The sequence below is a fragment of the Myotis yumanensis genome, unplaced genomic scaffold (genome assembly GCF_028538775.1).
Source record: "Myotis yumanensis isolate MYYU_CA2020_CCGP unplaced genomic scaffold, mMyoYum1.0.hap1 SCAF_7, whole genome shotgun sequence".
Classification (NCBI taxonomy): Eukaryota; Metazoa; Chordata; class Mammalia; order Chiroptera; family Vespertilionidae; genus Myotis; species Myotis yumanensis.
Genome location: NW_027223758.1, coordinates 84,942,067 through 84,951,221, shown reverse-complemented (window position 1 = coordinate 84,951,221; position 9,155 = coordinate 84,942,067). Strand labels below are relative to the sequence as shown.

General features: G+C 42.3%; 1 pseudogene; it reads left to right on the top strand.

The window, feature by feature from the left end:
• Positions 1-8,771: 8,771 nt before the first annotated feature.
• Positions 8,772-8,916, top strand: LOC139014783 (small nucleolar RNA SNORA48; annotated as a pseudogene).
• Positions 8,917-9,155: the final 239 nt, after the last annotated feature.

Here is a 9,155-nt window from a genome sequence, read left to right as displayed (position 1 = left end):
CTAAGCACACCAGGGACTGTGATCAAGAGGACGGCGAGCTTGGAGCCTGAAGAGCTGGACTTCCCAGGTCCTCTTCCAAAGTGCACACACATTCAAGTGCTTTGTTGTGGGTCTTTCTGACTATTGTCCTAGCTCTCTTGGTTGGGTTGCCCTGCCCTTCAAACTAAGCAAAGCTTTCTACACTCTACCACTCATTCAACCGTGCAAACTTAAAGAAACCACACCATCTCTCTAAGCCTGTTCCCTCATTTATAAAGGAGGAACAGGAAAACCACCTACCCCGGAGGATTGTCATGAAGATTAAATGAGATATATGTGTGCAAAGGCCTTGTAAATTGTAAATAAATATACCCTGTATGTTTTTAAAAAACACACACATCAATGTATTTTATAACTTTCTCCTTATTTTAAATAATTTCCTTGGTTTCTTAAGAAGGAATTACTGTGTCCAAAGGTATGTCCATTTCTGACTTGTGATAGGTATTATTAAATTGCTTAAATTAAAAACAAATGGATAAGGGAATGCTTAGTCCATTACTCCAGCACTCTAAACAACTATACTCCAAACACAGAGATAGGCATGTATATGCATAAAGTGTAAGTACACATGTATGTGGGTAAATATACATGCATATGTGTATACATTATATATAATGGTTTGTTTTGAGGAGTGTCAAAGCCTGACACTAGAGAGTTAGAGATGAACACAGGAATGTAAATAAAACCTTTGTGTTTATTGCTATTTTATCAATACTGTTAGTATCCACTCAAAGTCATGGCATTAAAAATATATATAGAATTTATATGGATATATGCATAACCCATGGACACACACAATAGTGTGGTGAAGGCCTGGGGGGTGGACGGAAGTGGTGTAGAGAGGGTCAGTGGGGGGAAAAGGGGGACATCTGTAATACTTTCAACAACGAAGATAAATTTTAAAAAAGTAAATAAAGGAAAAACCATATATGTTGCTCTTTCCTCTAAAACACAAATTTAGATAGATAGATAGATAGATAGACAACAGATAGATAATAGATAAATGATAGATGAAAACCAGCCTTGCCATCCATGAGGAAAAGCCTTTGGCTGCGAAGAGAATGCCTACACCCTGGCCCTGGCACAGGTTCTGCAGTGCCTGGAGCTGGAGGGATGGGCCACCCTCAGAGAGAAGGAAAGGGAGACACATCCAAGGACAGGCTTGGAGCAGCGTCCCGTAGACAGGGCTGCATGAAGAAACATGAGTGGTGCCAGCCAAGCTCATCTGTAGCCAGAGATACTCCTGATAAATGCACCTCTTTCTACACCTTTTCATCTTTTTTAAAAAATCCTTCCCCCTAAGGGTGGGCTCTTTGGAAAATGCTCGGTCTCCTCTGAGGGGCCAGGGAGCTGAGGAAGGGGGCTGTGACCCTCCCCTGCAAGGCCAGGGTGGTGGGGGTCAGTGCACCCTGACTGACCAGCTGTGTAATGGGGCCGCTGTAGGAAGGCATGTCTGGTGCATAGGAGCATAGGTTCGGGATCAGGGGGGCATCTGGGAGGACAGACATCTGAGGCCAGGGTCCCCTTTGTGATGGAGAGCAGTGACAGACAGGCAGACAGCATCCACATCCACAGCAAGACGGAGCCCACGGATCCTCTTCTAAGTCACTATCACACACATACTGTCAATCACAGGCGGAGCGCCAACATCGCACATGTGACCTCGGGCCCAGTGAACAATCTTATCCATCTGGGCCTCATTTCTTGACCTAGATGCCCCCTATTTCTGTGTAGCTTACTGTCGTGTAGGGTGTCCTCCTTCTGAAGAGGAAGGGGCATAGATCAGACAAGATCCAGGTGAACCTCAGCTGTACTGGGGAAACTTCAGGCAAGTCCCTTAACTCTCTGGTGTCCTCTTTTATAAAAGGGGCTAATTCACACCTCCCTCCTCACATGCTCCAAGTTCCCTTAAACAATCAGAGTTCTGTGAAAAAACACATTTTCTAAAACCAGCATTTAGAGCCCCAGAATGCAGGGCCTGTTTTATATTACCACTTAAAAGATCTGGATGCTCATCCATATTAAGTAAATAGCATAGTAACAGAATTTGGACTTTCATTGTTCTTTCCAAGAAATCGCTAATTCAATTTAGTAGCATTGTGGACACAAGGAGTCAAGCTCTGGTCTCAATTACAGAAACACAGCTCTCAAATGGAGAGGGAGGATCTTCTGAACCCTGCTTGGTTCAGCCCCAGAATGCAACAGCCCCGAACACCATCTCACCCTGTTTACAACAACAAAAAAAAACAGAGACTATGAGGAAATTGCTCTAAATTGATATTTTCCCAGAGAATGGCTACAGCAAAATCACAAGGAGAGTTTTTGTGACCAATTTTGTAGATGATTTCAGTTCGGTGGAAAGTTATCAAAAATCCTTATCCTCCCATCTCTTTTCTCTTAATCCCGATGTATGGGGGTGGGGAAGATATCTACAAATAAATGTCAAGTTAAATCTCTGAGATCTATAGTCCATCCTCACAAGTTACTGTCCTTAAACCATTTGCACATTGTAGAAATATCTCTCTCTCTCTCTCTCTCTCTCTCTCTCTCTCTCTCTCTCTCTCTCTCTTTTCCTCGCATGTTAAAGCATTGTACAAATGTCAATCAATTTGTGACCCAAGATTATGAGTAGAGGTGAGAAAAATCCTGGCCAATGAAACACAAGGGAAAGCTTTGGGAAGGCATTTACATAGCCTCATAAAAGTTGATGTCATCTGTTCCTCTTTCCCTTTTCTCCTTCCCCCTACTCTCTCTTCCTTCCTTCCTCAAATACTGACATGCTGCCTGGAGCTGCAGCAGTCCTCAGGAGACCATGAGGGAAACGCCCAGAAAACTGAAGAGATGCCACCATAACATGGTAGAGCCACTGAAATTAAGCTGGCAATTGCTCTCTTGACTTCTTATGTGAAAAATAAATACATTTTCATTTGCTGAAGTCCCTATATTTGTGTGTTCTCTTATTTCATTGTATAAAATCCAAACTGATACACCTGACAACCTTTCTCTCTTACTCAAGATGCTCATAGAGCATATGTTCTCCTGTACAGCTCCATGGCACAGGCTTCCACTACTGCACAGGCTCCTATCACACCGGCCTCAGAGAATGACAGCAGCCACCTCACGCTAAACCCCCAATCTCCTTGGATCCTTACCAGAGACAAAAGTGTGTGACATAAAGAACTGTAAACTCACCAGTTAATAATCCAGGTCTGCTCAAATTAGATTAGAAAAAAAAGGCAGTCAAAACAGAATCAGGAATCTACTAGATACAGTGTTCTTAGAGCACGACATGTGTAATCTGCCCAGAAAAGAGAGAAAGACAAAGGAGAATGATAAAGAGGAACAAAATCATCTATCAAACCTCTTTATCTTCATAATTAATAGGCACCATGGCTGCATACAATCACTGCTTTTTACAAAGCAGATAGGAAAAGTTCAACAGAGAAAGCTTTTGAAGGTGTAGCTTCATGACTGCTTTTGCTTATTTCTTGACTACATGTGTGCCACTGGGACCACCAACACCTCCTTCTATCTTTTCCCTCTCCCTCCCCTCCTCTTCCACTTCATTTTCCACTCTGGGGCACACAGAGAAAACCATCCTCTCAAACATTCCAGCTCCTTTATGATATTCGTCAACATAGAATCCTAGAGTCTTTGAGTTGGGAAGAATTTCAGTGGCCTTGTAATCCAAAATCTAATCTCAGAATCCCTTCTAAATCCCTCTTGCAATGTAGTCGCTCTGCCTTTATTTAAACAATCCCTGCCTCTTTTACGGCTTGTCTTTTGAGAAGCCATATTCTTGAGTCAAAGTTTCAAAGTTTCAAGTTACAAGTTTCTTATAATTGCCTCCAATCTCTCTTAACCACCACAGTAATGATGCAGAATAAGCCTAATGCCTTTGTTGCATAACGAAGTGATGTTCACAGGACCTCTGACAATCACTGCTAAAAGTGCCATTTCCCTTTGGTTCTATAGTGTGTCAATATACAGCTTACACTAATCCTAGGAATACAAGTATAGCAGGATCAGAGTACAACAGGGATACTCTGTGCAAGTCCACTCCCTGTCTACACGTCTATCCAGGGAATGTCACGTATGCAAAATTTCAGAGTCGATTTGTCTGAAATAGAGGAACAAATTTCTTCTATGGATACGTCTATTTTCACATTACTTATAAATTAAACACTGTAAAGAATACATGAGTCTATACATGTGATAAAATTTTATAAAACTCTACACACATAAATAAACGTAAACACGGTTGAAATTCAAGGTGTGTAGAGTGTACAAATGGCAATTTTCTGCTTTTCATATTGTACTCTAGTTAGGTAGGATGTTACCACTGGAACAATCTAGACTCTAGGTTCTAGAGAAAGAGGTACCTGAGATCTCGCTATGCTCTTTTTGCAAATTTCCTTTCAAAATAAAAACTTTAAAAAAACACACACCAAAAAAAAACATTGAGAAGTCCAGAAAGAACCTAAGACCGCACTGACTTCTTGGTATTTACACCATTAACTCACACTGAGTTACACAAAGATACTGAATTGTATCTTTGTTGTAATATTATTTACATGAATATCTGGTATCCAGGCCTTCCCATCTATTCTTATATATTGAATTTTTATAAAAATACAAACCATTGATTTATCTCTCTTAAATTTGTCTTCTTGGTTTTAAAATCGTCGTTCTGGCCTGTCAAGATCTTGAGTCTTAATTTTTGTTATCCTGGGGATTAAATATCCTATCCTGACCTTTCTTCTGTATGAAAAAAAAAAATGAGAATCATGTCTTCTATCTTGATCAAGGCCAAGGGAACCAGTTGGTTGGATCCATTAATCAGCACTCTTCGTGCACATTCATTGAATAAACTATAAAGGCACTTCGATGTATATCATCATCCAACTCTCATTTCTCCATTTTGTCCACAAGGATATCATGGCAAATTTTATGAAACACGTGGATAAAGTCCTTATAAAATTGTTGTCTTTTTTGTCATTTCCTTAATCTGCCAATCTAGAGACCCCATTTAGATTTTTAAAGCCATGAGCTCAGGGCCATAAAAGAAAAGTGTCGGAGACCACCTATCGTCTTCACTAGCAGAGAAGCATAGAGACCCCCAAAAGCTGGTGACCTTTGAAGCCCTAGCAAAGGTCGAAGCTGTGCACCACCCAGTTAATCTAGATAATTGCTGGGGTCCAGCCCCAGTGGTCCAGGGGTTCCCAAAGGTGTGGACGGAGTCGGCAAAGAATGTTTTACACAGAGACAGCGTTCAGAACTCTCTAGCTCTCCTTAGTCTCGGTGGATCTTCCTGTGCCTGGCTGAGGCCACAGAAAAAGATCCCAAGGCAAGCTGAGCCTTTATTTTATAGTGAGCGGTAAACAAGGTAGTGGTTTCCATAGTTACACAGTTCTTGTGAGTTTCACTTGTTTACACCGTTCTTGTGAGTTTCACTTGTTTACACTGTTCTTGTGAGTTTCACTTGTTTTTGTTCTTGTTGCACTTCCCTCAGCCCATTAGCTTCTGGGGTAAGATCTAGGGAGCGTCATAAGGTCAAGCCTAATTATGCTTAAGAGTACTGTGCCCTCTAAGCTGGGACTTGTTTGTGACTTTGCCCACATGTCAGTCCGAGGCTTAACCCTATATCAGCTCCCCATAGATAATGGTAGCTAAAGCATCCTCCCCACCTTAATTCATTTAATTCCTTATTGATTAGATACTCATGTAAATCCTTGTTGATTAGATGGTCTGCCTATTACTGGAAATTGTCTGCTGATGGGCTAGTCTGTGTGTTACTGGAAATTCCCTACCTAAGGGCTATCCCAGATCAATAAAAGCTTGGTGAGGCCTTAGCATCGGTGGAAGTCCTCCTCCTTGAGTTGGACTTGTTCGCCTGGTCCCCCAGTATTTCCAAAGTATCTCGTGTCTTTTCTCTTTCATTTGTGTGCGGCTCCTCTTCCAGACCCTGAACCCTGAACCACGCAGGACATGGAGGGAAACATTTACCAACAGAAAAGGACAATAAATCTGACTACATATTTTTTTAACCAATGTGACAAAACCAAAAGCCATAAGCGAAATTAGAGGACAAGTCACAAACTGGAAAAATATTTGCAACTTGTGATGAACAAAGGACAATTTTCTTGAATTTCTAAATATCCTTCAAGTCAATAATAAAAAGTTAAGCAACATATTAAAATGAACAAAGGACATAAGGAGGGGTTTATAAAAAGAAAAATAAGAATGATGAACAAACTTTTGAAACAATGTTTAAGCTTGTTAATAAATAAATGCACATCAAAACAGAAGAATATGATTTTTTCCCTATTAGATTGGCAGTTTTTTTAATGTTAAAGCCTAGTAGTCAATGATGTGGAAGAACAAGAATTTTCATGCACTACTGTGTGATATAAGGTATATTAGAGGCACTCTGCAATGTTAAAACGCATGTACATTCTAATTAAGTAACTCTATAGGAATTTATCTATAGATATACTTGAAAGTATATAGAAAATATGTGTTCAATGTTGTTTATTGCATCATTGCTAGCAATAGCAAAGCAAACCATAAATAATATCAATGTTTTTAAAGTACCTATGGAATGGTAAAAGATATGAAGGAAAGCTATACAACCATTAAAAATAATGAGGTTGTAAATATGGGAAGATCTTTAAGATATACAATTAATTTTTTTGAGGCAGAAGGTAGAACAGTGTACTTGGAGAAAGAGAGAGGGAGCGGGAACGATCCTTTTACGTGTAAATTTCCTTTAAGAAAGCCTTGACAGGTGAGGAAGGGGAGCTCAGCTACCTTGCAGTGGGATTCCAGGCCATCTTTGCTTTCTTTATACTTTTCTGTATGTAAACATTAAGAATGTCCTTTAGAAGCAGAAATAAAACAGCACCAAGTCTCTTTGGGGTAACTGGATAATTAAGGAACCTCTTGCCTCTTGATGCTCAGCTTGTACTGCATCCCTTTTAGGGTCTCAGGCCTTGTGCTTATCTCTACCTTTCCTCTTGAACCCTACTTTTCAAAACTCTAGCGTGGTGTGTATACAGCTCATGCAAAAGTCCACAACTGAGCAGTTCCCAATGGCATTTTCTCCAAGGTTTCCTGCTGTTTCACTAGCCAGCGCCAGCAGTCCCTTCATTGCCGTCTCTCTCCTCTTAGAGATGGCACTGTGCTGATGAGGACCAGTCGGGAACTGGTTGTGAGAACTGGGGGCGAGTGCCTGACCAGCATGTTCCCCATCGTGCCTGGGTGTCCCTGGGACGGTTTCATGACCTGCTCTAGGAAAGCATTGCGTATCCTCTGCTGCCTACACGAAGCCACTTGTAAAACAGTTCGAAGATAAATCTGTGTTGGTTGAAGCTTCTATATTTAAGACTCTCCTATATTGAAGAAGAGAGGAAGTTGGATGGAAAAGTGGCAATCAGCTGGAAGAGGGTGTGGGCCCAGGACCTAAGACATCAGCAGAGTCATCCTGAGCCTGTGGGGTAGGTCAGCCCAAAGACCTACCCATAGAGTCTTTTTTTTAAATCCTCACTCGAGGATATGTTTATTAACCCGAGAGAGAGGGGAAGGGAGAGAGAGAGAGAAAGATGGATCAGTTGCCTCCCACACCCTCCCCAACCTGAATCAAAACCACAACCTAGGTATGCGCCCTGACCAGGAATTGAACCCACAACCTTTTGGTGCATGGGGCGACACTCCAACCAGCTGAGCCACCCAGCCAGGGCCCCATAGGGTCTTTCTTCATCTGGGTCTATATTAATTTCCTATTGCTCCAGCAACAAATCACCAAAATTTTAGATGCTTAAACTAACACAAATGTCGTATCTTATAATTCTGGAAGTCGGCTGCCTAAAATCCAGGTGCCAGCGGGGCTGCATTCCTTCTGAAGGCTTCGGCAGAATCCATTTCCTTGCCTTTTCTAGAGGCCTCCCGCATTTCTCGGCTCATGGCCCCTTCTTCACATCACTCTTACCCCCACTTCCATGATCACATCTCCTTCTCTGCCTTTGCCCCCAGCTCCCTCTTATAAAGGACCTTTATGGTTACATCCAGCCCACCTGGAAAATCCAGCCACTCTCCCCATATCAGGACCCTTAATTTAATCACATCTGCAAAGCCTCTTTCGCTCCCTAAACTAGTGTATTCACAGGGGTGGGATATGGACATCTTAGGGGGGCCATTATTCAGCCGACCGCAAGGCCCTACCATGAAATTATGTGGCCCAGGAGATGCACGTGCCCTCATTAGCAGGGTAAGGATAAGGATAAAATAGGGGGGAAATGTTGAACTGGAATAGACCATCAGAATCCCACACATACAGTCAGCTGAGGCTCAGGGAGGTTAAATGGCGTGCTTAGCATCACACAGCTAGATAATGCCTGACCTAGAGAGAATGGATTTCCTGAGACAGATTGCCACTTGCCCTTGCCTTGTCTTGGCATCTTAACATAGGCCAAGTGCTTCCATATTCTAAAGCAGGATGCTGGACCATCTATGTAAGGTTGGCGAAGGAACTGAGCAAAAACTAGGTCTGCCACGTCTAGCACTAAAGAATCTATTGGAGATAGAATTTCCTTGGATAAAAAAGGTTGCAGTTGGTGTACTGTGCATTCACTCACACACACGCACACACACACACACACACACACACAAGTTGGAAAGGGGCTGGGCCTTCCCACGTTGAAAAGGAAAGAGGTCCTTTAAAGAATAACTCAATAACCCCCTGGCAATGGGCAAGGAGACACTTGATTGGTGGTGTTGCTCTTATATCAGTCAGGGGCAAAGCAGATGTACAGTCCTTAGTTCATCCTAGCTTGATACCTGTGTCGGTGGCCAGAGCTGTTTCATGCCTGAGGCACATTAAAAAAAAAAAAAAAAAGAATAACTCAAGAGCTTGAGATGTGTCTCCTGGAGTTTGGGAGACATAGGTCCTGGAATGCAGCTCAAGCTCTGCCGAGCCTGAAGGAGTGAGGTTGTGAGCAGCGAGGTTCTGGTGCAAGCAGGCCAGGACCTGGGTGGCAGCAGCTGAGCAGCGGGGAAGGGAAGTAACTTGCCCAGAGACCCAGAGCAGAAGGAAGAAGATGAGCTTGTGAGCTAATGAG